The following is a 27,316-nucleotide window of genomic DNA, read 5'->3' on the forward strand; positions in this document are numbered from 1 at the left end:
CGGTTTGGCGCCTGCCTTTGGCCCAGGGCGCGATCCTGGAGACCCGGGATCGAATCCCACGTCGGGCTCCCGGTGCATGGAGCCTGCTTCTCCCTCTGCCTGTGTCTCTGCCTCTCTCTCTCTCTCTCTCTCTCTGTGACTATCATAAATAAATAGAAAATTTTAAAAAAGGAAAAAAAGAAAAGACACATCTGTCTCTCAAAAATCAACTAAAGAACTGGCCAAATCAAAATCAGCTATTTTAGAGCTCTGATTTTGACCAAAGCCATATAACTAACTGGGAAGTATTTGTTCATGAAGACTACTTAACTTAAGCTAAGAACAGTGAAAAGTTGTGCCCAAGAGATTGTGGCTGTTTTGCCAAAGGCTGTCCCAGAAGTCCCTTGGTTCTGTTGGCACAGTAGCTAAAAGAGGATGGAACAGGCTATGAAAAGCGTACCTTCACATCACTTGGGAAAACTCACTTGATTTGGATGGAGCATTGTTAGTTAAATTGCCAATCCTGTTGGCAACTAAAGAACGGCCAGTGGCTCCATCAGCCAGAGATCCAGGTCATATTTGGGACAAACAACAGACTAGAGGAGTAGCATGGGGTTTAATAGTGTGCTTTAGAGATAGCCATTAGGATCTAGGGACTTTATAAGCTGTCAACATATTCCTGATGGATGGGAGTCAGTGTACATGCACAGCAGAGATGGGGATATTAACACCCCAAGCACCCCTGGCAAAAGGCCTCTGAACATTGTGCACAGGTGACATGAACAAGTCCATCAGAAGTAACAGCTAGGGATGCTTTAAGATGACCTGGCATAAAACTCTCTCCAAAACACACATAGATCCGACAACAAGGATTAGAAAGTTGACTGAGTTGCAGGTCTTTTGAGTTTATCCTTTACTTAAGATGAATCTGAAACTATTCAAACAGCAGTTTGGAATAACAGGAATTCAGACTTAAAAATAAAATAACACAAATTAGAGTAGAGAAATAATCAGTCATACACTATAGGCAAGGGAGGCTTCATAAATATACCCAGAAACAAACAAAATGTTTGTTACAAAACAAACAAACAAAATGACAACAATTTTTAGTGAAAAAAGTCAGAATTCAGAGTTGCTCCAGTAAATTACCAAAATACTCATTATTACGCCAAAAAATTAAACATAAATCAAAAAAGAAAAAGGACGAATACATGGAAGAAAAAAAAAAGTCTGCATATATTTCTTCTAATTGTGGAATGTGGAATTCAGCCAAAACATCAAGGCAGCTTTTATAAATATATTCAGAACTGTAGAAAATAATATCTAAAGAATTAAAGCAGAACAACAATAGCTCTGCAAATAGTCTCAATAAACATATGATTTTTTAAAAAATCAATTGATTATTCTGGAGTTTAAAAAGTATAATGGTTACAATTAATTTTCTAGAAGAGTTTAACAGAAAATTTGAAAAGGGAGAAGAAAGAATCCATGAACTTTATGATAAAGCAAAATGAATTATCCAAACTGAAGAAGAAGGAGAAAGAAGATTAGATAAAAATAAACATAATTTCAGAAACCTGTGAGAATACTGCAAACACAGCAATGTACGTGAAATAGAAGCACAGAGGAAAGGAGAAAGAGAAAGGGGAAGAAAAATACATTAAGAAATAGTAATTCAAACTTTCCAAATATTATGAAAAACTTCAATCTACAGATTTAAGAGGCCAAATAAATCCCAAATAAAGACACAAATGTAACATCTAGACATATCAATCAGACCATTGAAAGCCAAAGTAAAAGAGAAAAACTTGGTAGCAGAAAGAAATAAATGATCAATAATATACAGCATGATTAATGTCTGACATCAGAAATAATAGCCAAGGGATCCCTGGGTGGCTCAGCGGTTTGGCACCTGCCTTGGGCCCAGGGCGCGATATTGGAGTCCCGGGATCAAGTCCCGCGTCAGGCCCCTTGCATGGAGCCTGCTTCTCCCTCTGCCTGTGTCTCTGCCTCTCACTCTCTCTCTCTCTATGTCTATCATGAATAAATAAATAAATAAATCTTTAAAAAAAAAAAGAAATAATAGCCAAAAAACAGTGTTTTATTATATTCAAAATGATGACAGAAAAGTATTGTCAACTAAGAATGTCATAACCAGTAAAACTCATCTACCAAAATGAAGGCAAAGTATATAGACATTCTTAGGAAGAATCCTGAGGAAACATGTTACTACCAGACCCGACTTACAAAAGATACTAAAATAAATCCTTTAGTCTGAAATGAAAAAAAAAGGAAATAGCAATTAAATTGACAGAAAGAAATTTTAAGATACCTGGAATTGCAATTGTGTGGGTTTTTGCAAAAAAAAAAAAAAAAACATATATATATATATATATATATATATATATATATATACTCTCATTTCTTCTATTGAACTATTTAAATTAATAAGATTATATGAAGTAAAAATTATCACATTATGTTTTGGGGTTCATTAATAAATAGATATAATGTATGTTATTTATATTATAAAAGAATAAAATGGAAGGAGAATAAGGAAATATAGTAAATTTTGCCTATTTTATCATAATGTAGCTATTATGGTTCTGAAGTAGATTATAACAAGTTAATATACCCAGTGCAACCCTTAGAACTCAAGAGGACAAAGAATGACCCATAGATCAGATTTGGCCAACCACCGGTTTTATAATTAAATTTTTATTGAAAAATAGTCATGCTTCTCCATGAATATATTTGCTGTGCCCACCTCCACACTACAAGAGATAAGCTGATCAGTTGCCATAAAGAACATACGATCCACAAACTCTCAAGTATCTATTATGTGAGCCTTTACAGAAAAAGGTCTGCCAACCCTTATCATAGACAAACACTAAAAATAATAATAATAATAATAATAATAATAATAATAATATAGTGAAAATATAAACAGATAAAATAGCATACTAAAAATTCTTAGAACAAAAGGAGATATTAAAGGGGAATAGAGTGTGTGGGTGGTTTAGTCAGTTAAGCATTTGATTCATGATTTTAGTTCAAGTCATGATCTCATGGGTCATGAGATAGAGGAGCACATTGGGCTCTGTGCTCAGCACGGAGTCTGCTCAATATTCTCCCTCTCCCTCTCCCTTCTCTCTCTGTCTCTGTCTCTCTCTCCCCCCCCTCAAATAAATAAATACAGTTTTTTTAAAAAAAGGGACCGAGAAGCTGAAAAGACACAGATAATTAAAAATAGTAACAAATGGCAAGCAAATAGAATATGGTACCAACATTAAATATGAAACATTGTCAGTTCTGATTAAAAATCAAGATGCAACTATACATTGTCAATAAGAAACACATCTTCAATTCAAGGACATAAACCGATTGAGAATGGAAAAACAGCAAGTGATACAACATACAAATAGAGAAAGCTCAACTGGTTTTATTAACATCAGACAAAATAAATTTTAAACAAGAAAATTACAAGAGAAAAGAGTCATGTTCCATAATGAAATATTTGCCATTAAACACAAAAAAATTAAAAATATATACTCATGTATACTTAACAGAGTCCAAAATATAGGAAACAAAAAAAGGACATAATATCTATATTATGAGAAATTATGAGAATTAGAAAATTTAACAACCACAATTGAAGTCTTCAACTATCCTTTCTAAACAAGATTAAAAAATCAGGATATCCTCCACATCACTTGCCTTCAGGGAAATACAAATCAAAACCACAATGAGAAACCACCTCACACCAGTCAGAATGGTGAAAATTAACAAGACAGGAAACAACCAATGTTGGAGAGGATGCGGAGAAGGGGAACCCTCTTGCACTGTTGGTGGGAATGTGAACTGGTGCAGCCACTCTGGAAATCTGTGTGGAGGTTCCTCAAAGAGTTAAAAATAGACCTTCCCTAGGACCCAGCAATTGCACTGCTGGGGATTTACCCCAAAGATACAGATGCAGTGAAATGCCGGGACACCTGCACCCCAATGTTTCTAGCAGCAATGGCCACAATGTCCAAATAGCCCCAATGAATGGATAAAGAAGATGTGGTTTGTGTATACAATGGAATATTACTCAGCTGTTAGAAATGACAAATACCCACCATTTGCTGGAGGGTATTATGCTGAGTGAAATAAGTGAATCGGAGGACAAACATTATATGGTCTCATTCGTTTGGGGAATATAAATAATAGTGAAAATGATTATGGGGAAAGGAGGAAAATTGAGTGAGGAAAAATTAGAGAGGAAGACAAACGATGAGAGACTCTCCAAAGGATTGCAGAAGGGGAGCAGGGTGGGTGGATGGGGTGACTGGGTGATGGGCACTGAGGAGGGCATTTGATGGGATGAGCACTGAGTATTATACTATATGTTGGCAAATTGAATTTAAATAAAAACACAAAACAATAAAAAAATCAAGATATCTACAGAAAACTCGGGAATATCATCAATGAATCTGACCTGGTAGACATTTTTAAATACTCCATCTAACAACTAAATTACAAACATTTTTTAAAAGTATACATGGAATATTCTAATAGCAGATTTTGTGCAAGTCTGGTAATAAAGTGACTTAATAAATGTAAAAAAGATTAATGTCATGCAAAGAATATTCTATGGCAAAAAAAAAGGATTTAAGGGTCCACCACAGAATAAAATTGGGAAACCACAAGTCTAGAAATTAAACAATACAGTTGTGATAATACATGTGTCAAAAATAAATTACAAATTAAACTTCTAAAATATTTTCTCTTGAATGAAAATGAAACAATATATCAAGTTTATGAAATGCAGCTAGGCATTATTTAGAGAAAAATTTATATTTTAAATGCTATATCAAAAAAGAAGAAAAGTAACAAGTTACTAACCAAAGCTTTCATTTTAGGAAACTTTAGGAAAGAACTCAACTAAGCCCCAATCAAGCAGACGGTAGGAAATAATAAACTATAGAGTAGAAATTTAAAAAGAAACCAACAAGACAGAGAATCAATGAAACAAAATGATGGTACATTAAAAGGATTTTTAAAAAAAAAAAGACAAATGTAGACTGTCCCTGAAAGTAAGAAAGAGAAAGGAAACATCCCTAACTTTATATTGAAAGCAAAAAGTCTGTCAGGGACAATTAAAACAAGTGTATGCCAACAAATTAGACAATGTAGATAAAATAGAAAAATACCTAGAAAGACACCAATTATGCAAACTGACTCATTAAAGTAATAAAGTCATCTATGCAGACCTATTACTTATTATGTTTCTTGCTATTAAAATATATATAAATAGCAATTAAAATCTTCCCACAAAGAAAATCTTACCCAAGTGGCTTCACTTCGAATTCTATCAAGTATTAAAGATATAACAATAACCTTCAAAATGTCTTTCAAGCTTTGTGCAGTGGCAGTATCATAGCCAATGAAGTTTATCCGAGGCGCGATTATTGCTAATTCAAAATGTCTTTCAGAAAATAGTGGAGAACACTTCTCAACCTATTCTAGATTCCAGGACACTGTAATGTCAAATCAGACAAAAAGATCACAAGGAAGGATTATTATAGAATATCATTCATCTTGAACATAGACACAGAAGTCTTTAACAAACTATTAACAAATCAAATTTAACAACTTATAAAAAATGTATATATCAAAATCAAGTGGAATTCATTTCAAGAATGCAAGATTGATTTAACATCCAAAAATCAATTAATGTATTGATTTAAGTGATAGTGACAAAATGAATGATAAAAACACAGTTACCTTCATAGTACCAAAGAATTTTACAAAATCCAATTCATGACAAAAACAATTTCAACAAACTAAGATGAAAACATAAGATGAAGGCCATCTTTGAAAAACCTATGATTAACATCATACTTAATAGTGAAAGAGTGAACATTTTCTCCTTAAATTTAGAGCAAGGTAAGACTATCAATTTTCATCATTTATATTCAACATTTTACTTTAGATCTGACCTGCAATAAGGCCATAAATAAATAATAAATATTGGATAGGAACGAATAAAACTATATTTATTTGTAAATAACATGATCCCTTTTGTAGAAAATGCTAAAGAATCCACAATAAAACTAATGCAACAAATAAACACGTTTAGCAAGATCATAGGTTAAAAGATAAACATGAGTATAAATTGTGTTTCTATATAATAACATTGGACACTAAAAAATGAAATTTTAAAAATCCATTAGCAATAGCAACCAAAATTATAAAATATCTAGAAATAAAATTAACCAAAACATAAAAAACATTTACCCTGAAATCTATAAAGCATTGCTAAGAAATATTAAAGCAGATAAAAATAAACATAGTCCATGGTCCATGGTCCATAGTCCACTACTCCATGGTCACGGGATATAACTCTGAATATTGTTAAGAGGGCAATTCTTAGAAAACTAAACTGATTTGAATTATTCTCAAAAAAGAAAAATAATATTCATTATTACTCTGAACAAGTTAGAAGATGGGGCTTTTATTTTAGGAACATCCTGTATAATCAAATAGGAAATTGTGAAGAAGTAAAATGATCTAATAACTTGAGTGCCAGAACATTTTCCTTGGGATATCCTGCCCTGGATGATAAATGAAATACATGCCAATCAGATGTGGGAAGAATAAACAGTAGATGCAAGGATGATTCTACACAGACACACCAAACTGAATACAGATTAATTCTTTCTGTGACTTTTTTTCTTTGTAGCCAAAATATGTGTTTGGATGTTGTACTGTGCATTTGCAATCTGTCAATCAACACAAGCCGGCATTACATCAGGGAGCATGTGTAGAAAGTTGAGCCAGAAGCAGAAAAGGTTATCATGTCATTTTGTAAAATTTCTGTACTTGACAAGTGGTGTTAGTGCTAAAATTCCGAAGTTTGTGTCACTGATAACTAAAATTGCCTACTCCATATTTTCTCCTTCAAATCAGCTTTAGCTAGTGATAATTTTGATTCGAATATACTCATGTATTTGCCGTACAAGAAAGTATGGTGCTGCTGATCTCCTGAGTCACTACCACTTCAAAATTGTGAATACAGACTACACTATAAATAACAGAGCTATATAATCTGTAGTGATGAATTTGGATATATCACTGAAATTTCCAAGCAAAATGTGGAACACAAAGCCTTCTTTCTACTTGACGTTTATAGGAAAATATGAGATTAAAGAGATAAACTGAAGATTTATGAGAATTTTATACCATTAGAGACATTTCAAGCCTGGCCTGGAAAAGACCGTGATGGGACAAAACAAAGGCAGAGTAACTCTGAGGCCAAGCCAAGGGTGCATGGGTTTGAGTTAACATGCCTCTCCTCAGGTCAGGAGAAAAGGCACTGAAACATAGGTAATTATTCGTGGGCCTTGAAAGCTAAATTAATTATTTCTGCTAAGTTTTGGACTTGCATGGTACTCATTACACTTTTTCATACCTCTAATTTCTCTCTTTGAGAATGCAAATGCCTATCCTATGCCTCTCCCACCATTCCATTTTGGAAGCAAGTGGATTGTCCAGTTTTATAGGTTCACTGATGCTAAGGTGTAAAGATAAATTATATCCCGGGTTTCTCTCATAACTGATTTAGACGATTTAGAACACAGTATTTGGGACTTTTTGAGTTGATTATATCTAGTTAAGGTTTTAGACCTAGAGTTGATGCTGGATTTGGCTAATGCTTTTGGGGGGTTGTGATGGGAAAATGTATTTTGCACATGGGAAAAAATATGAATTTTAGGGAATCAGAAGGTAGACTGCTATGGGTTGAATTCTGTCCTCCCAAATGTCCTGACCCCAACTAACTGTGAATGTGACCTTATTTGGAAATAGGATTTCACAGATGTAATCCAATTAGAATGTCATTAGATGTGCCCTAATTCAATATGACTGGTATCTTTATAAGAAGAAAAAAAATACCATGCGAAGACTGGGACATTCAATGGAACACCAAGTAATGATAGCTTTACCTACTGCAGTGATATAGCTGAAAAACAGAATAGGCCAAGGATCTCTGGTCACCACCAGAAGCTGGGAAAAGGCAATGAAAAATTCTACTCAATCTCAGGAATATGGCCTTGCTGATACCTTGATTTTAGACTTTCTAGCCTCTAAAACTGAGAAAATAAATTCCTATTGTTTCAGGACACAATTTGTTGTACCTTTTTACAGCAATTCTATGAAACTATACAAGCAGTTAACTCATAAAAAGGGAAGATCCCTGGGCTGCTATTTTCATGTTTCTTGTCAAAAAGACTGAGCCTGAAGAAATTATTAACTGTATGAGGCAGAGTTTAGAATTCTATACCTTTCCTTAGTCTCTTGCCCTACACGTACTATAACTTGTTAAAATATATTTATTGAGTGCCTATATGCTCAGCATTATGTTAGGTAATTCATATACATTCTCACTTAATAATCAACCATTCTTGGCAGTAATTACTACTATTTCCTCTATCACAATGGAAGATCATCAAAGTTCTATTACTTGACCAAAAGAAAAGATCCATGTCAGTCTGAATTTATAGCTTGAGCTCTTAACTACGATGCTAAACTGTAATTTTCTGTTTAATTTTCTGATATATGACTTTTTAAAATACGCCAACTTTCAAAAATGTATCCAGGAGTGAATTCATGCAAATAAAACTAAGGGGTCAAACTTGCTATACTTTTTCATAGTTTAAGTTTCTAGGACTTACATAAATTTAAGCAAGGACATAAAATCATTTTTAAAAATTTATGTATTTTTAATTACCAAAAATTTTTAATGAAATATTCTCAGAAATGTGATAAATATACAATACATATGGTACTTAAAAGTCTTTTTTTGTAATTTTAATTCCAGTGTAGGTAACATACAGGGTTATACTATTTTCAGGTGTAGAATGCAGTGATTTAACAAGTTGATACATTACTCTGTGTTCACCATAAAAAACCTTCACCTTTACCTATTTCCCCCATCCTTCCATCTACCTCCCCTCTGGTAACCATCAATTTGTTCTCTATAGTTAAGAGAAGTGTCCATTGATAGATGAATGGATAAAGAAGATGTGGTACACACACACACACACACACACACACACATACACACACACACTGGAATATTATTTGGCAATAATATCATTATAATGGAATAAAACAAATGGATCTGCTTTTATCATTTTTTAAATTTTATCACTGACATTTATCTCTACTAGAAGACAGAAAATTTATTAAGTGAAACTTTGCCCTATGTTTCTGAATAATTCCTTAGTTTCATTAGTACCTGAACGTTCTCTTTAATTCAGTTTATTATCTCTGAAATGATGTTTGTGAATATGTGGTAGATAAAAAGTATCAACAGATTCTAAAAGTATCAACAGATTCTTCCACATTGTTCCCTCAAGAGTTAGGATATAGCTACCCTCCATTTGAATCTGGGCAATCTCTGTGACTACTTTGGCCACCAGAATAAAGAACAAGTGCATTGTACCCATTTCTGTGCCCACACCTTAAAACACTGATAGTTTCCACTGCTTGTCTCTCTCCCTTGGATTCCTGAGGTTGGATGTAAGAACAATGGCCCAGATAAAGACCTATATGTAAAGTCTAGTCTTTATAAAGAGGGTGAGACAAGAAGTTTAGCTTTAAGCTATTCCTACCATGGTACCAAGCATGTGAATAAAGTCTTCTTTGACTCTGTAGCCCAGCCCAGTCACCAACTGAACACATCGTGATCACAAATGCTAACAGGCCAGGCAAGATTACCCAGTCAAGCTTTGCCTGAATTCTTGAACCACACTATCATTGGATATAATAAAATGGTGGTCGTTTGTTTATTATTTTCTTAAAGGTTATTTATTTATTTATATGAGAGAGAGAAAGAGCATATGAGTGGTAGCAAGGGAGCAAAGGGAGACGGAGAAGCAGACTCCCCTGATTACTTGGGGCTCGATCCCAGAACTCTGAGATCATGCATGACCTGAGCCAAAGTCAGGCACTTAACCAACTGAACTACCCAGGTGCTCCATGATGGTTGTTTTAAAGCACTAGATTTGAAAGGTAGTTTGTTACATGGCAAGAGATAACCTGAGGTTACTCAAATATAGCTTTCAGGATAGAGTTAAAGCCATTTTCATTTTTTTGGTTTCTATCCTAAATTTCAAACATGGAGGCCCTGTCCAGTCTGCTAATGAGACTTGTCATTTGGCCCAATCAGCAAGTAATTTGTATGTACATGACTATGTATGTTATCTGATATAACAGTTTTATTCATAATAGGAAAAATATACAAATTTAATTTATAGTTACATCTGCTTACAAGAAAGTGGCAAAACACTTTTTGTTTTTGGTGCATGATAGATTTCCAATCTGGTTTCCAAAATTTAAAAATAGTTGGTAAAAGAAAAGAAAAGCTATTTTTCATTTTCAAATGATGGGAGCAATAGCTAAATTAGAACTATTCTTCCTCCTCTTGACTTCCAAAAAGAAAAAGCATAAGTATTTCCATAAATAGTTTAAATTTTTCCTCATATTTGAGTAAAAAAAAAAAAAAAGTTGTTTCTGACATTCATCAATAAATGTTTTGTTTTGGTTTTTAGATTTTATCAGAGTTAATTACTTATAACACCTTATTAACTATTGTGATGATTATACTTCTACTATCATGATATCCATTAACTTTTTATTATTTTACCACAAATTTATTGAATGTTTTCTGTTTGGGGTATTTCCCTGGGGATACAAACTCCACAATGATCCCACAAATGATCACAAGAGAAGAGACTGACAAGTTAGAAAGCACCTGCTGCCCAGCCCGATGTGCTCCAAAGTAAGCATCTGCCTCGGGCAGGGATGGGAGGGCTGTGGATGGGCAGCCTCGGACCATACCTGTTGAAGGAGGTTGACCACATCCTACCTTTGAAAGGAAAGTCTAAAGGGGTCAGAACAAGGGAATGTAGGAGATGACACGTGTTCTCCTCAACCAAACTTTCCTCAGGTTCTTAGTAGACTCTGAGCCCTTTCTTAACTAGGACCAACTCTGGGCTTCCGACCTCTAATCCTATTAGAGGTCAGTTTTAACAAAAACTCTGCTAAGTCAGTGTGGAAAGAACCTTCACCCTTGAAATCTGTTCATTCTGGATATCTGACCGAATTTCTCTGCCACACCATCCCCCAGGAGGATCTGGTCACTCCAGCCTGCCTTCAGCAAGAAGCCTGTCAGGTTGTGTTAGCCAGAAATCTCCTTTTGCCTTTAATACTTCCTCTTAGTAATTTCCCATCCACTGGGATACATTGCTCCTTGAACATACATCCCACTTTTCCACATTGTATTCAGAACTGGGCCCAGTTCTATACTGAGGTCTCTTTTGCAGGAGATCCTGAGTAATATCTGTTTTATTAACTTATCTACTGTCCAGCAATGGTTTTCTTTGACAGTTGTGGTGCCCATGAATTGTTTAGAATCAGATCCAGGGACCTCTTGCCCAGGATCCCAAATGGGCACCTTTCTAAAAATCTGTTTTCACTCTTGGCTGACGGATATGGGCTTTGCTGATGAGTCTCAGTCCCGAGCCAGGGCTCTGGATGGTAATCCATTTAAACACAGTAGGACCTTCTTAAAATAATCTGATCTTTAAGAATCTCAGTGTAACGTACAAGCAGCACTGGAGGCCCAGATTAACAGAGGCTGGGGTAGCCCTAAACTTCGTTTGGTAAGTGGCTCAGAAGTTTGGTTGGAGCCCCCAGTTCCTCTGTTCATAAGCACAAGGGCACCATTACTTAAGAAAAAGAGCCTCTAGGAGTGACAGCAGCACAAGATGGCAGCCAGCACGGGCTCGGAAGTAAAAGTCCCTCACAATTTTCGATTGTTGGAAGAACTGGAAGAAGGCCAGAAAGGAGTAGGAGATGGCACAGTTAGCTGGGGTCTAGAAGATGACGAAGACATGACACTTAAAAGATAGACAGGGATGATAATTGGGCCTCCAAGAACAATTTATGAAAACCGAATATCCAGCCTTAAAAATAGAATGTGGACCTAAATACTCAGAAGCACCCCCTTTTGTAAGATTTGTAGCAAAAATTAATGTGAATGGACTTAATAGTTCTAATGGAGTGGTGGACCCAAGAGCCATATCAGTGCTGACAAAATGGCAGAATTCATATAGCATCAAAGTTATCCTCAAGAGCTCCGGCACCTAATGATGTGTAAAGAAAACATGAAACCCCCTCAGCCGCCCAAAGGACAGAGTTACAGCAATAAATCAAAAAAAGAAACCACAGGTCCTCCTCTCCCCCCCCCCCATTCGATTTAAGCAGTCATTTTCCACTTTAAACTACTTTAGTTTAAGTAGTACATTTTCTAGACACGTCTTGTAGGCCTCAAACGTACTGGAAAGGAAGCTCCCATTCAAAGGCAATTTATCTTAAGATACTGTAAACAATACTAATTTTTTGTCCATTTGGAATACATAAGTTGTGCTATAACAAATCATCATGTCAAGTATATAATGACTGTCCACATAGTTGAACTTCTGGGACCAAGAAAGTATATTTAAATTGATTCCCATCATAACCGGAGGGGCACATCTAACTCAACTGTGAAAAGACACATCACACAATCACCTTGCTGCTGATTACATGGCCTGGGGGCTCTGCCTTCTCCTCTTCTCCTCCTGCTGGCTACCTTCCTCCCTCCCTCCACCCACCCCTCCATCCCTGCAACAGTCCTCCAGCTTCGGGGTGGCTTTGTAGAATAGGCGTGAAGGTTTCAGGTCGCTGCCTGTGGGACTACTGCTGGGTGTGCAGGGGTGCTCCAGCTGCACCCCCAGTTTCTTTTTTTTAAGTCTTAAATGATGTCCTCCTCCGTCCAAGCCATCATCCTTTCTCCACTTCCCATGACTACCTTCAGCCGAAGCATAGATTGTAATGCCCTCTGCTCCCCTCTGAAATTGGCCTTTGGTGAGCAATTCAGGGCTCTCCCCATATTTTCTCCCCCACCTCAATCGAGGGGTGTTGCTTTTTCCTTCCTCCTCAAGTCCCTTTTTGCACCATCACCTCCCAATACTTCCTTGCTTTGGCCAGAAGCCATCAGGTAAGGTTGGAAAGAGTCTCTGCCTTCCCTCGTTCAGTTTGGAACCACATTAACTCATTCTCCACCAGCCTAGGAATGAATATTGGGTCTTCAGCCCTGCCACCCTCTCCTGTCATCATCAGCTGATGCCAATTTTTAGCTCAGGTTTTGATAAAGTGAAAAGAACAGTCACCAGGGGTACTCAGACCTGCCAGCTCTCAAAGTGCTTGGTGATAAACTTGGAGAAAGGCCACAGAAGACACTTGTAAGCACACACGATCCCTCTGAATGAATTGTTTTCTTTTCCTGTAATTGCTTTTGCTTTTAACATTGAAGAAGTTTTAAACAGGGTTCTCATGTGGTCATCTTACAATCCATTTGGGTCTAGTTTGGAATCTGACAACTGGAACAAAAAGAACCTTGGATTCGGTGCATACTTTGGTTTTGGTGCTGCTGCGTCTCATGGTCCTTAGCAGGGATGGAGAAAGAACTCAGTGTGCACAGCAGGTCCCCGAAATTGGCGGGCTTGACTTCCTGGCAAATTGCTGCATTTTTTCCAGTTTTCTGTTCAGGACCACTAAATGCTGAGATGTGGATGCATACTGAAATAAAAGTGATTCATTGTGAAAAAGAAAAGAAAAGAAAAAAAGAAAAGAAAAGAAAAAAGAAAAGAAAAGAGAAGAGAAGAAAGAAAAGAAAGAAAAAAGAAAAGAAAAGAAGAAAAGAAAAAAAGAAAAGAAAAGAAAAGAAAAGAAAAGAAAAGAAAAGAAAAGAAAAGAAAAAAAAAGAAAAGAAAAGGAGCCCCTTGGCTGACTGAACCCATTTCGTGAACCTCTGCTGACTATACACTCCTCAAGCTGTCTGTTTCTTTTCTGATCAGCACATTTTTACTAAGGATGGTATGGAGTGTAAGTAGCCTCTTTGGGAAACCTAAAATTTCCTTAAAATGGCTCCTCTAAAGTCTCTCCCTTCCCACACATCTGCTCCCTCTTCCTTCTTTATCCACCTTACTCTTCCCTTTAGCATCCTTGAATTCTTTGATGAGGTCCCCCTTCAACCCCCATCCTTTATCCTTCATCCATGCTCTCAGCCACGCAGATCCCTCCAGCCACCTGAATCTGCTCCCCTCATCAGGATCTCTCCAGGGGCCTGGAGACCCCCAGAAGCAACCCCCTACTCTGAAAGGAGGAGGAAAGGTGAATTAGAAGTAGACTGGACAGTTTGTCCACTCAGATGAGGCCTGGAGACAACCAGACAGCTGCTTGATGTGCCCTCCATCTCTCACCTAAAAATGCACGGTCCAGAGCCTCCATGAGGCTCACAACCAAAGAAAGTCTTAAAAGTCTCTTCTACAGAGGTGCCTGGATGGCTCAGTTGGTTAAGCATCTGCCTTTACCTCAGGTCATGATCTCAGGGTCCTGGGATGGAGCCCTGTATCCAGCCCCCTGATTAGTGGGAAGTCTGCTTCTCCCTCTCCTGCCATTCCCCACCTTGTGTGCTTGCACACTCTGTCTCTGTCAAATAAATAAAAATGAAATCTTAAAAAAAAAGCCTCCTCTACAAATATTGGTAAAAAAGCTTTAGCCCTCACATTGAAGAGATAATCTCAGTTTGTTCCATTTGCCAAAAGTTGAGATAAACTACATAAAGTGCAGCAAAGATGAGAGTATATCACTAGGTTACCTGACTCATGGCTCAAATTTTAGAATGAAAGCTGTTAGAATACCATTTGCATCTATCATTATGTTTATGGGCATCAAATATGTATGTTATATATACATGATATATTCTTACCTCTGGGCAATATTACCAAAGTTTTTTTACAAAATGAGTTAAAGGAGTTCTATTCAAACTGGCTTAGAGATAAATGAGCACTTATATAAATTAATTATTCCTAAGATTCCAAAAGTATAGAAATTAATCCAAATGCTTTCCAAGTTCACATAACTTTGGAAATCTTGAGTGAGTAATATTAGGTTCATAGTTACTTCAATAAAAATAGCTATATCTTCTGAGTTAGCATTAAGCACAATATAAGCATATATTTTTAATCTATTTGGGTTTACTAGCAAAATAAATTTATTTGTAAATCTCTACTAGATGTTTAATATTATGAAAAGTATAAATTCAACTTATGAAGAAAAGAGTAATATAGAATAAAAAATGAATTGCTTGATATGTTACTTTATTCATATGAGATAGCAATAAAACAAAAGTCCATGTATTTAACTTTTAGGTTTTTGTATTTGTGACACTAATATACATATGCTGTAAAAATAGTTAGCTGGGAAATAGCTTGAGATGATGGCTAAGTCTGTTTAATATTATACTTAACAAAAAATACATGCAATAAAATAGCCAGTTTCCAAAGTGTTTTGGTAACATGAACCCTTAGACCTAGGCTAAATTATGTTAGGTAACATTCAGTTAGAACCTAGCTCATTTCAAAGTAAGATAAACTCTTACAGCACCAATTATTGAACATAAGTTTAAATTAAATACTTTTGGCATATTATCTTTATACCATAAAGAGAAGTTAAATATGTTTAGGCCTGTTAATAAACATATTCTTTTTGCTGCATTGAAAACTATACTATAAGGAACAATAAACCTCTAAAAAATGTGAGATGGTATCAAATTCGCTAGTATGCTACAGAATGCTGATATGTTGTAGACAGTTCAGAACTCCCAATTTTCTGTGGAAAAGTTTACTAATGGTTAGAAAGCATGACCAATATAGGAAGATAAAACTACAAAAAATAGTAAGGGAAACAATTTGCATGAAAACTATGCAAGGAAAATAAGCGGTATTTGAAGGATATATTTTCATTAAGGGGAAAAGAGTCAATTTGTCCTAAAGTTAGCTTGACTGGGTATTTCAGAATGAGACAGAGGAAAATAAAGAAAAAAATGCTAACTAAACAAATTTATAGAAAGTTTGAAGAAAAAAAATATGTGTGGTCAATCTGGCTAAGATCTGAATGGATTTTCATAAGCTTAATTTTTCTATATTCAATATCAAAGTACACTAGTTCAAAACACGAATTTGCTTTTTTTTATTTTAGTTAAAATGACGAATTTGCTTTTTTAATTTTAGTTAAAATGACAGAATTTTCTTGGATTACTGGCCTGCTCTTTATAACAATTTGTAAAATATTTTTACCTTTTGAGTAACCTCCATAGAACATGAAGATCATGTTTTTAGAAGACCACTTTCTTATCCTTTATGTTAACCTTTTCCACATCTTCCATTACTTAAAATAGTAATCACTTTCACTTTTAAAGAGGTAAGATTTTTTTACATTTAACAGACTTGTCTTCCCAAAATCAAATCCTAAATATAACCATATTCTTAAACTAACATTGACGTCATTTAGAGGGTTTCTGGAAAGTCTCAAAGGATTTATTCTTTCACCTTGTGAAAAGAGATATGTTAAAAATAATTTGGTTTATTTGATATGTTGATTGACATGATAGATACTGTCAAATAAGAAAAGATGTTTTAACATTTACCAGGCTGAATTAATATAGATAAATATTATTAATATCCATATTCTAGAAATTGTGTGAAGTTCATTGAATTTTTCAGTATCCTTACTATTCATGGTATGTCTTGGTATAATGTTATCAGTTATAAATTCAGTTATTATTTAAAATGTTGTATATGCCACAAAAATAACTACATTTTTTTGTCAAATGCACTCTCATCAAATCTTTAATCATGGCCATTTTAAGCCTTTTGTCATTCACACTTGTTATTTTACTTTGATAAACATCAAAAGTAAAAAAAGTTCTTGTCATCTGCTATAGGCCACAATGCTCTGTGATAGTGTTGCCTAAATAACTCTGAGTCTATACCACTAGACTGAGTTAAAATTTCCAGAATTCTAGTGGAAAAACTGACAGATTCAAGATACTGATAGCTTAAGATCAAGAAGAACAAGAATTAACTACATAGGGACTGAATGAAGTGATAAAGGATGACTATGGTTTTACTTGGTACATTGGTGGTACTTTAATGATCTAGTCTCTGGATGTAAAAAACTTCCTTCCCCTTTTCTCTTCACTATAAATAATTTATAGCAATGTTATAGATTATACCATTATAAACAAAAAGGAAACATATTTTCTCCCTTCATACTCTGCCAAAATTTGGAAATTTTTATTGAGTATTCTTATTTTCATAACATAACTATTTGCCCAAATTAAATAAGAATTGGTTTTCTTGGTTAACATAATTTGAAACATTGGTTATATAACTCAGGCTTTGATGGGAGTGTCATATTTGAGAACAACATACATAAATCAGTTTAAGGAACTAGGTTGACTTTATGGAACTAATGTTTACAAAGCCCTTTTAGAAAAACTAGATTGATACCTGGTCTAAAGGATTTCCAGCCTTGGAGGTAAGTGAGGAAAGTCGTTTCCTGGCAGGCCCAGGAAGGGGTATTTTGGGGACCTAGAGGAGAAAAGAATTCACTTAAATCAATAGGTATGAAAAGTGAAGTCTGGTGGTGATTCTTGGCTTGGCTTCCTAGACTCTAGGGACTTCTAAGAGTCTAATACGACATTTCTTTTGAAAAGCTCCTGCAAAGCAGAGTAAATAAAGGCCTATGTGGTCAGTTAATAGTCTTGCTGCACTTATGTAAATAATTAGGACAAATCTAGGAGACCAGATTTGTTTTGTAAATAGAATCAAAAGGAGGACACTGTAGAGAGAAATTTTATGTTTGAATGGAAAAACCATAGTGAATCTTGGTGAGTTCTAAATTTTCTAGCTTCCTCCAATATGTGGCTACAACTCTCAAATTAGTGCTTGCAAATTTTTTTTCCACCTTATTTACCTGGTGTAACTGAGAACTAAAACCTGACTTCCCAGATTTTTACCGAGACTAAGAATTTTATGAGCTGAAGCTGGAAGTTTCCATGCTTTACTTCAGTAACCATGACTAATACTGATGCATATACCATCAAAAGAGATTTTCAGATTGCAAACCAGATAATCTGTCCACTTGTCAGCGCTGTCCTCATTCTACCATCAGAAGATACTTCCAACCCAGCATCTATAAATCTTTTCGGCTGGCTACTCTCTCGGCTCAGGAACTGGGTTTTCAAACACTAATCTTTTTTTTTTCTTTCTTTCTTTTATTTCCATAGAAATTCGCCTCATTAAATGCTTGACTGCTCACAAATATCCTCTATCACCAAGTCCCAACAGTTCTGCTAGCCCTTAATGAACAAAAAGCAAGTGAATGAAAATACTGACATAATTTTTCAAGTGAAAGGAGAACATTTCTTCTTCCTTTGAACAAGAGTAACTGCCAAAGATACCCACCTTGACCAAATTTTATTCAGGTTCTTATGAGCTCTATTAAGTCCACAGTTGGGCATCTATAGAGCCATGTCACAGAAGAATTCTGCTAAGTCAGTTTAGAGAAAAACCTTACCCTCAATATCTGATCACCCTAGATGCTGATCAAATTCCTCATCTCTTCAGGTGATGTCTGGTTACTTTAGCCTGCTGTCAACAAGGGTCTTGTCAAGTCTGTAGCCAAAATCCCCCTAGTAATTTTCCATTCACTCTGCTCCTTGGCTATAAATCCCCACTTGTCCATGTTGTATTTGGAATTCAGCCCAGTTCTATACTGAGATCTCCTTTCCCTTACTGCAATATTCATGACTATAATCTACTTTTACCACTTTAACAACTGTCCATCTCTAGTTTCTCTTTAACAGGGAATGTGCACTAAGCAGAAAAAAGAGTGAGCAGCAGGGAGGAGCTAAAGCATAGGAAATCATATCAGGGATCCATTGTGAGGATTGCAGGAAGAAGTCAGGTAGAGGGGGAATGCAGCAAAGATTTGAAAGGAAAAGATTTTCTGATTATGAAACTATTTTGTCACTGAAAATAAAGCAAAAAAGGAAATTCACTCCCAATCCCACTATGCAGAGATAACCACTAATATCACATTAAAAGTACTTATTTTCAGCAGAGTTTCAAAATACAGTTTTTAGTAATGAATATTATATAGTATATCGCATTTTTATTTTTTTCATTTTTTTAGATTTTTTTTTTTTTAATTTGAGACAGAGAAAGTACGTGAGTGAGGGGAGTAGAGGGAGGTAAGAAGCAGAGAGGGAGGGGGAGGGACAGAATCTCAAGCAGACTCCATACTAAGCACAGAGCCCAACACGGCTCATAACTGAGATCAAGACCTGAGCCAAAACCGAGTCAGGGTCTCAACCAATTGAGCCATCCAGGTTCCTCTTTTTTTTTCTTTTTAATAGAGAAAATGTACTCTTTATTTTTACAATTTTCCTTCTTTTCTTTTTTTAACATAATTTATTTTTTTATTTTTTTATTTATGATAGTCACACAGAGAGAGAGAGAGAGAGAGGCAGAGACATAGGCAGAAGGAGAAGCAGGCTCCATGCACCGGGAGCCCGACGTGGGATTCGATCCCGGGTCTCCAGGATCGGGCCCTGGGCCAAAGGCAGGCGCCAAACCGCTGCGCCACCCAGGGATCCCTAACATAATATTTTTAAATTGTATTTTTCCATGTCACAAAATATTATCTAGAAAATAACTTTATAATCTCTAAATTATTATTTTTTAATTAAGAGATTTTTTTTCAGACAATTTAAAGTTCACAGCAAAACCGAAAGACAGAGAGTTCATATATACTCCTTGTCCCTATACATATATAACTTCCCGCAACAGCAACATCTCCCACTCAAGTGACACATTTGTTAAAACTGATGAGCCAAATTGACACATCATAGTCACCCAAAGCCCAGTATCCATTATACTGGACTCTTGGTTTTGTACTTTCTTTGGGTTTGGACAAAAGTATAATGACCTATTTCTATGATTATGGTACCATAAATAGTATTTTCATCATCCTAAAAAATGCACTGTGTTCCTTCTATATTCATTTCCTCCCCAAAACAGCTCACAACCACTGAGGATTTAAGCAGCTCCATACTTTTGCCTTTTCCAGAATGTCATACAGTTGGAATTATACAATATGTAGCCTTTTCAGATTGATTTCTTTCACGTAGTCATTACTAATGTGCATTTATTTACTTATTTATTTTTTAAAGACTTTATTTATAGAGACACACAGAGAGAGTGAGGGAGGCAGAGACACAGGCAGAGGGAGAAACAGGCCCCATGCAGGGAGCCTGACGTGAGACTCAATCCCGGGTCTCCAGGATTGCGCCCTGGGCCAAAGGCAGGCGCTAAACCGCTGCGCCACCGGGGCTGCCCACTAATGTGCATTTAAAGTTCTTCCATGTCTTTTCATAGCTTGATAGCGCATTTCTTTTTCGCACTGAATAATGATTCATTGTCTGAATGTACAACAGTTTATTTATCCATTCTCCTACTGAAGGATGTCTTGGTTGCTTCCAAGTTTGTAAAGCAGCTTCCAAGCTGCTTGAGATACTGTGATTTATAAGAAAAATATGTATTTGCTCATTCAAATAACCAAAATATATTTCTCATGTATATTTGGTCTTCACCTACATTTCCTGGCTCACAGGTCTGAAAATCCTGGGAATTTCCTAAATTCTGAGAGTAATAAAAGTGTCTTTTGTTATGCTATAATGAGGTAACTTTTAGAAAGCATCTAAAATGAGGGCTCATTGCTCTTGTAATGAATCATGTAATTAGAAGGTTGAAACTTTCAGTCCCACCCCACCCCAGCCTCCACCAAGGGAAGAGGGGCCAGAGGTTGAACCAACCCCCAATGGCCAATGATTTAATCAATCTTGACCATAAATGGAGCCTCCATAACAACCCAAGAGGAGTGAATTCCTTGTTGGTGGACACTTGGAGGTGCCGGAAGAATGGTGCACCTAGAGAAGTCATGGAAACCCTGTGTCCTTTCCCCATACCTTGCCCTATGCATCTCTTCTGTTTGAGTTATGTCTTGAGTTATTTCCTTCCATATTTTATAAGTAACTAGTGATCTAGTAAGCAAAATGTGTCTCTGAATTCTGTGACCTGATCTAGTACCTGAGGTTGTGGAAATCTTTGAATTATAGCTAGTCAGTCAGAAGTATAGATAGCAGCTTGAACTTATGACCAGGGTCTAAAATCCAGGGAGGTAGTTTTGAAAGCCTCCAGTCTGTAGCTGGTCAGGCAGATGCACAGGTAACTATCTTAGCTGGCAGCTGGCATCTGCAGTGGGAGGTAGCCTTGTGATACTGAGCCCTCTACCTGTGGAATCTGATGCTATCTCCAGGTAGATAGTGTCAGAATCTAGTTGAATTATAGGACACACAGAGAGCGTCCTGAGAATTGTTTGTTGTAGGAACCCTCCCTCCCACACAAGAAATTGAATTTCAGAACTAGAAGACGGCTGTAAACATCCCTGTGCAGGTTTTTGTGTGAACATAAGTTTTCAACTCCTTTGGGTAAATATTAAGGAGTGTAACTCCAGAATCATATGGTAAGAATATGTTTAATTTTCTAAGAAACCACTAAACGGTCTTTCAAAATGTGTGTACCATTTTTCCATTACCATTAGTAATGAATGAGAGTTCTTATTGCTCTGTATCCTCACCAGCATTTGGTGTTGTCAGTGCTTTGGATTTTGGCATTCTAATGATATCTAAAAACATATCTTATTGTTTTAATTTTATTTCCCTGAAGATATATGAGGTAGAGCATATTTTCATACACTCGCTTGTATTTGCCATCTGCATATCTTCCTTGATGAGGTGTTGGTAGAGATCTTTAGCTCACTTTTTAATCAGATTGTTTGCTTTCTTTTTGTTGAGTTTTAAGAGTTCTTTGTATATTTTGGCTTATCAGATTTTGGTCCTTTATCAGATGGGTCTTTTGAAAATATTTCTACCCATTCTGTATCTTGTCTTCTCATTCTCTTGTCTTCCACAGAATTTTTGAATTTTAATGAAGTCCAATTTATCAATTTTTTTTTCATGGAGTGTACTTTGGTGTCATACCTAAAAAGTCATTCACATACAAATACTTCTAGGTTTTTTCCTATGTTATCTTCTAGGAGTTTTATAGTTTGGGATTTTACATTTAGGTCTATGATTCATTTTGAGTTAATTTTTGTTCAGTTGTGTAAGGTTCTGTGTCTAGATTTATTTTATTGCTTATTGATATCCATGTCATTCCAGCATTATTTGTTGAAAAGACTATTTGCTCCATAATATTGCTCTTGCCCCAGTGACAGAGCTCAAGGGTGTATTTCTTAGCTTTCTATTCTGCTCCACTGATTTTTTTGAATAATTTTTTAAGCAATATGACACTGTCTTGATTACTGTAACTTTCTACTAAGTCTAGAAGACACATAGGGTTAGTCCTCCAACTTCATTCTTCTCCTCCAATATTATATTGGCTATTCTGGAACTTTTGCCTCTCTATATAAGCTTTAGAATCAGTTTGTCATATTCACAAAATAACTTGAGATTTTTATTGAGATTGCAACTTCATCTATAGATCAAGTTGGAAAGAACTAACGTCTTGACAATAGAGTCCTCCTACCCATGAATGTAGAATATCTCTCCATTCATTTCTTCTTTGATTTCATTCATCAGTCTAATAGTTTTCCTTATATAAACCTTGTACATATTTCATTAGATTTATATGAACAGCTTTCATGGTGAGGTTGCTAACGTAAATAGTGTTATGTTTTTAATTTGAATTTCACTTGTTCACTGCTGATACATAGGAAACCAACTGACTTTTGGATTTTAACCTTGAATCCTGCAGCCTTGCAATAAACACTCACTAGTTCCAGGAGTGTTTCTATTTTTTTGGACACCTGCTCATGTTATCTGTGAATAAAGACAGTTTATTTCCTCCTTTCCAATTTGTTTATATTTATTTCCATTTCTTAGCTGATGGCATTAGCTAGAACTTCTACTGCAATATTGGAAATGAATGCTGAGGGAAGACATCGTTGTCTCATACCTTGATCTGAATGGAAAAGCTTTGAGCTTCTCACTAGCAAATGTGATATTAATTATAAGTTGTTATTATTGTGTGTTTTGGGGGGAAAATATTCTTTATCAAATTGAGGAAGTTTCCATATATTCCTAGTTTACTGAGAATTTTTTTCACGAATAGGTGTTGGATTTTGCCAAATGATTTTCTGTATCTATTCACATTGTCATGTGATTTTTCTTTTTTTAGTCTATTTTTATGATGGATTACATTAATTGACTTTAAAATGTTGTACCAGCATTGAATACCAGGGATAAATTTCACTTGGTTGTGGTGTATCATTTTTCATATATATTGTTGAATTCTACTTGCTAATATTTAGTTAAGGTTTGACACCTATGTTCATGAGAGATAATGATCCCCACTTTCTTGTTATATCTTTGCATGCTTTTGGTATTAGCATATCACTGGCCTCATAAAATGAGTTAGGAAATATTTATTCTTTTCCTCTTTGCTGAAAAAATAATCATACAGAATTAACATAATTTCGTTCACAAATGTTTTGTAGAATTCACCAGTGAATTAATCTGGGCCTAGTGCTTTCAGTTTTGGAAGGTTATTAATTATAGGTTCAATCTCCTTAATAGGTATAGGTCTGTTCATATTGTCTCTTTCAGAAGTCAATGAATTATTTTTGCTGCTATGCTGGTAAATATTGAGGCAAATATTTGACAAGTAACATTCTGAAAAAGAGACACTGTGATTTGTAGCATTTGAAAGTTTTTCTTATATAAGTATTCTCACTTTGGCCAATTCCAAGCTACCAACGTGATGTCATTGAATGTAGCTTTAGGAAGAAATGCACAGAATAGATTCTTGTAAGCTAGCATAAGTCAACTAAAGTACATCCTCGAGTTTATTCTAAATAGTATAGCTAGACAAAATTTGATTTCACCTTTTTTGTTGTTGGATACTTAGATAAATTAACATGTATTTCTCCTTAGACATAAAATATGTCACTCTAGCATCTAATAAGAAAAGAAGAATACTGGATAAAACTTGCAAGGGGTAGTGACATTATCAAGAGTTTGGAGAAAACAAACCAATTTTAAATCATTAATAACATTTTTGCTTCTTCTTCTATTTTGTCAAGGACTGCACTGAATAGGTGCACTTTTTATAAATAATGTTTTAAGTAACAATAATTGTGAATGGATTTAGGGGACACATAGGGAGACAATGGGACAAAGGAGGAGCAGGGAAAAGGAATAGCTAATGTCTACTCAGCAAGAGAAGAACAATCAACCAGCCATTCAACAGTACCACACCCATTTAACAAATGTTTATTGAGTGTGTACTATGTATTAGGGATTGTTTTGGGTAGTACTGATGCAATAATTAGCTAACAGAAAGAATTATTTATTATATATAAGCATCCATTGTAGTAGAGGAGACAGATAATAAATAGGATCAATCAGTAGTATATAATATGTTACAAAGTTCTCAGTGTTACTGGAAAAAAAATAGCTAGAGGAGAAGAACATAAATTGCTCCATCTGGCAGAGGTCCGGCTGCAGCTTTAGATCAGGGAGGGAAGGGTAGCAGCATGTACCACCCCAAAATATTTCTCTTTATTCTAAGGAGTATTTTGAGCTGATTATTTCAAGAAAAAGTAGGCTCCAGAGAAGCTATAAAAACAGAGTAGAAGTTACCCTTTTGTAGGAGAAGTTCACATTGGAAACAAGGTCTGTACCAGGGAGAGATCTATTAACAGAGATAGCTGATTTGCCTGAGGGATTTATTTACAAGGCACTTATTAAAGTTTCCTCTTCCCACCTTCCCAGGAATTGCTTTAGCCCCTTTGAAGCCCCAGACCCCTATTTGTTTCCCTAGTTCAGTATAGCATATAAACCTCAATCATCTGGCTGCCTTTTCGGTCTTCTATCTTTATGAGGGCTCTGGTATATACATACATAATTTAAAGGGTGTTTTTTTTTTTTTCTCTTGTTAATCTGTCTTTTATTGCAGGGATGTTTTAGCCAAGAACCAAGAATGGTAGAGAGGAAATTATTTTTCCTTCTCTACAGAGATCAGACCATGCTCACTGAGAGTCGTCCTTGAAAAATCATCGCACGTATCCTCAGGCCCCATTCTTGCCAAACACCTTAGAAACACTTAGAAGTGATTTTTTGCTCTTTTATTGCAGTGACTATTATAGTCTGAATTGACAGCATTGATGGAGAGAAAAAAGTACAAGTCAGGTGACAAGAAAAATTAGAGGTGATATGGCAGGTAGATAATCTGCTTGAAGATAATTGCAGATAAATGTAAGAGCAAAATTTCGAGAACCCCTCCCCAGTCACAGCCGCTAATACCACTGAGATTGTAATTAGAAGTGCCTCACATCCATTACCTGGAAAGAACAGAAATACTGCCACCTAGATTTATTTTAGAAGTTTCCCTGTGAATTTTGTCTGATTTTTGTTGTGTCTGAAAAGTTTGGGTTTGCTTGGGCATGATAAGCACAAAATGAAACGCTTAGTGGGATTTTGGGGGGACATTTAAATCTGTCTAAAACATTTCTGCAATCATTCATGCAGCAACTACTGATTGAGAACCTGCCCCGTGACAATCCCCCTAAGGGTGTGTGCCTAAATCCTAAAATGCAGAGGATCAAGACATGGAGCCATGAACACTACAGCATCAGATGTCTTCTAGGATAAGACTGGGGACAAGCAAAGCAGTTGGAAAGCAGAATTTCCACATGTGCATTTTGAAAACATCAGGCCAAAGACGTCAAAGTTACTGTGTGCTTTCTTGATCTTTGACAAAAAGAGAAAGTTGAAAAGGAAAGAGAGAATGTTGCTCAACTGCAGATTTTCATCCAATGAAGATAAGACAAGAATATAACTAAGGAAATATATTTTGAAAAGTCAAAGGAAAACAAATTACAAATTGTTAAAGAGAAGGCCAAAACGTTTCACAAATTTTAACAACTGGAAGGGTAGTTCCAGAAACTGATTAATTTCACACTGAGCTAAGTAAACAAGCCCATTTGAAATAAAATTCCACATCAGAAATGGAAAGACCTGAAACAACCAGATGGCCTGCAATTGTATTTCGACTAAACTTATTTTCTTAATGGCTTAAAGGTAAATTTAAAGTTAAATTAGGTTCAGAATGCAATTGGAAGTTAAATGGTGTGTAAATTAATAGTTCAAATTTTAAAGTAATAGCATTAGTTTCGATTTTTGAAATAAACTGGTGAAAAACCACATATGTGCAAAATAAGAATGTTTTCAACTTTGTAAAACTTCATTAAAATTGCTCGCACCAAAACATAACAAGCAAACTAATGAAAGGGAGAAAGCAACAATACTAAGAACAAAATAATGCAGCACTTTAACATCTTTTAGGAAGAGACACATTTAAAACAAAATAAAAGATGAATGTAGTTAATGGCAGAATGACTTTTTATGTCTTTTACAAAAGAATGACAACTAATTGATGAAAGAATACAGCAATGGTTAATGATATATATTTATTGGTAAAGTCAAATTTATTCTTCTGTTTTTTCTACTGCTGTTTCCTACATAAGAGTACAACATTTTCTTTACTTTGTTCATCTTTTTCTATTCAAAGATCTTCCAGTAAATTGGTCCACAGATGCTAGAAACCACTAGTGACTAAGTAGTTAAACAGGTATAACATTACAAAGTCAACATATAATAGGGATTATCTGTCATGACACACAAAGTCCTGATATTACTTTCATTTTATCCTTTATACATTTTAAGTATTGAAGCTAAAGCAGCTTCTATTTATCCTTCACTATCGATTTAGAATGTAAGGAAATAGAATTATGGACTCATACATTTTTACTATAAAGTCTGCACTACTTGTGACTAAAAACATTTTCATTGCAATAGCATAGATATAAATAAACTGAAAAATGTAGGGAAGAACAAAAGGAAAGGAATTTAATCAGTATTTTCAAGTTGTTATTGTATTATAAGTATTATTACTACCTTTATTTCTCAAAAAATATTCACTGAATTAAAAAGAATCCAAGAACATAAAGAACCAGTATAATATGGTGATATGAAGATTATTTAAAGCTGAGAAAATAATATGAGAAACTGGATTCCATAGACCTATTTCTCTAGTCAAAGCATCCTGGGAGCCATCTGTACCTTGAAAATATTAAGAAGAGAGTAAATATATATACAAAAGTTTTTTTTTAACTAATACAAATGAACTCCCTCATTTGAAAGTACTTCCCAGATTAGATTAGCTAAACAGCATATTCATGCATTTCAATTTATTTGTAATAAACCAGGGTACATACA

The 27,316-nt window shown here is 35.4% G+C and overlaps 1 protein-coding gene and 2 pseudogenes across 5 annotated transcripts in view; 2 read left to right on the top strand and 1 right to left on the bottom strand.

Moving 5' to 3' along the window:
• Positions 1 to 27,316, bottom strand: part of SNTG1 (syntrophin gamma 1) — an 814,835-nt gene that overhangs the window by 632,168 nt on the left and 155,351 nt on the right. The window lies entirely within an intron of this gene.
• Positions 5,376 to 5,502, top strand: LOC140620449 (U4 spliceosomal RNA; annotated as a pseudogene).
• LOC140620050 (ubiquitin-conjugating enzyme E2 variant 1 pseudogene) lies at positions 11,793 to 12,287 on the top strand (annotated as a pseudogene).

This window comes from Canis lupus, chromosome 28 (genome assembly GCF_048164855.1).
Source record: "Canis lupus baileyi chromosome 28, mCanLup2.hap1, whole genome shotgun sequence".
Taxonomy (NCBI): domain Eukaryota; kingdom Metazoa; phylum Chordata; class Mammalia; order Carnivora; family Canidae; genus Canis; species Canis lupus.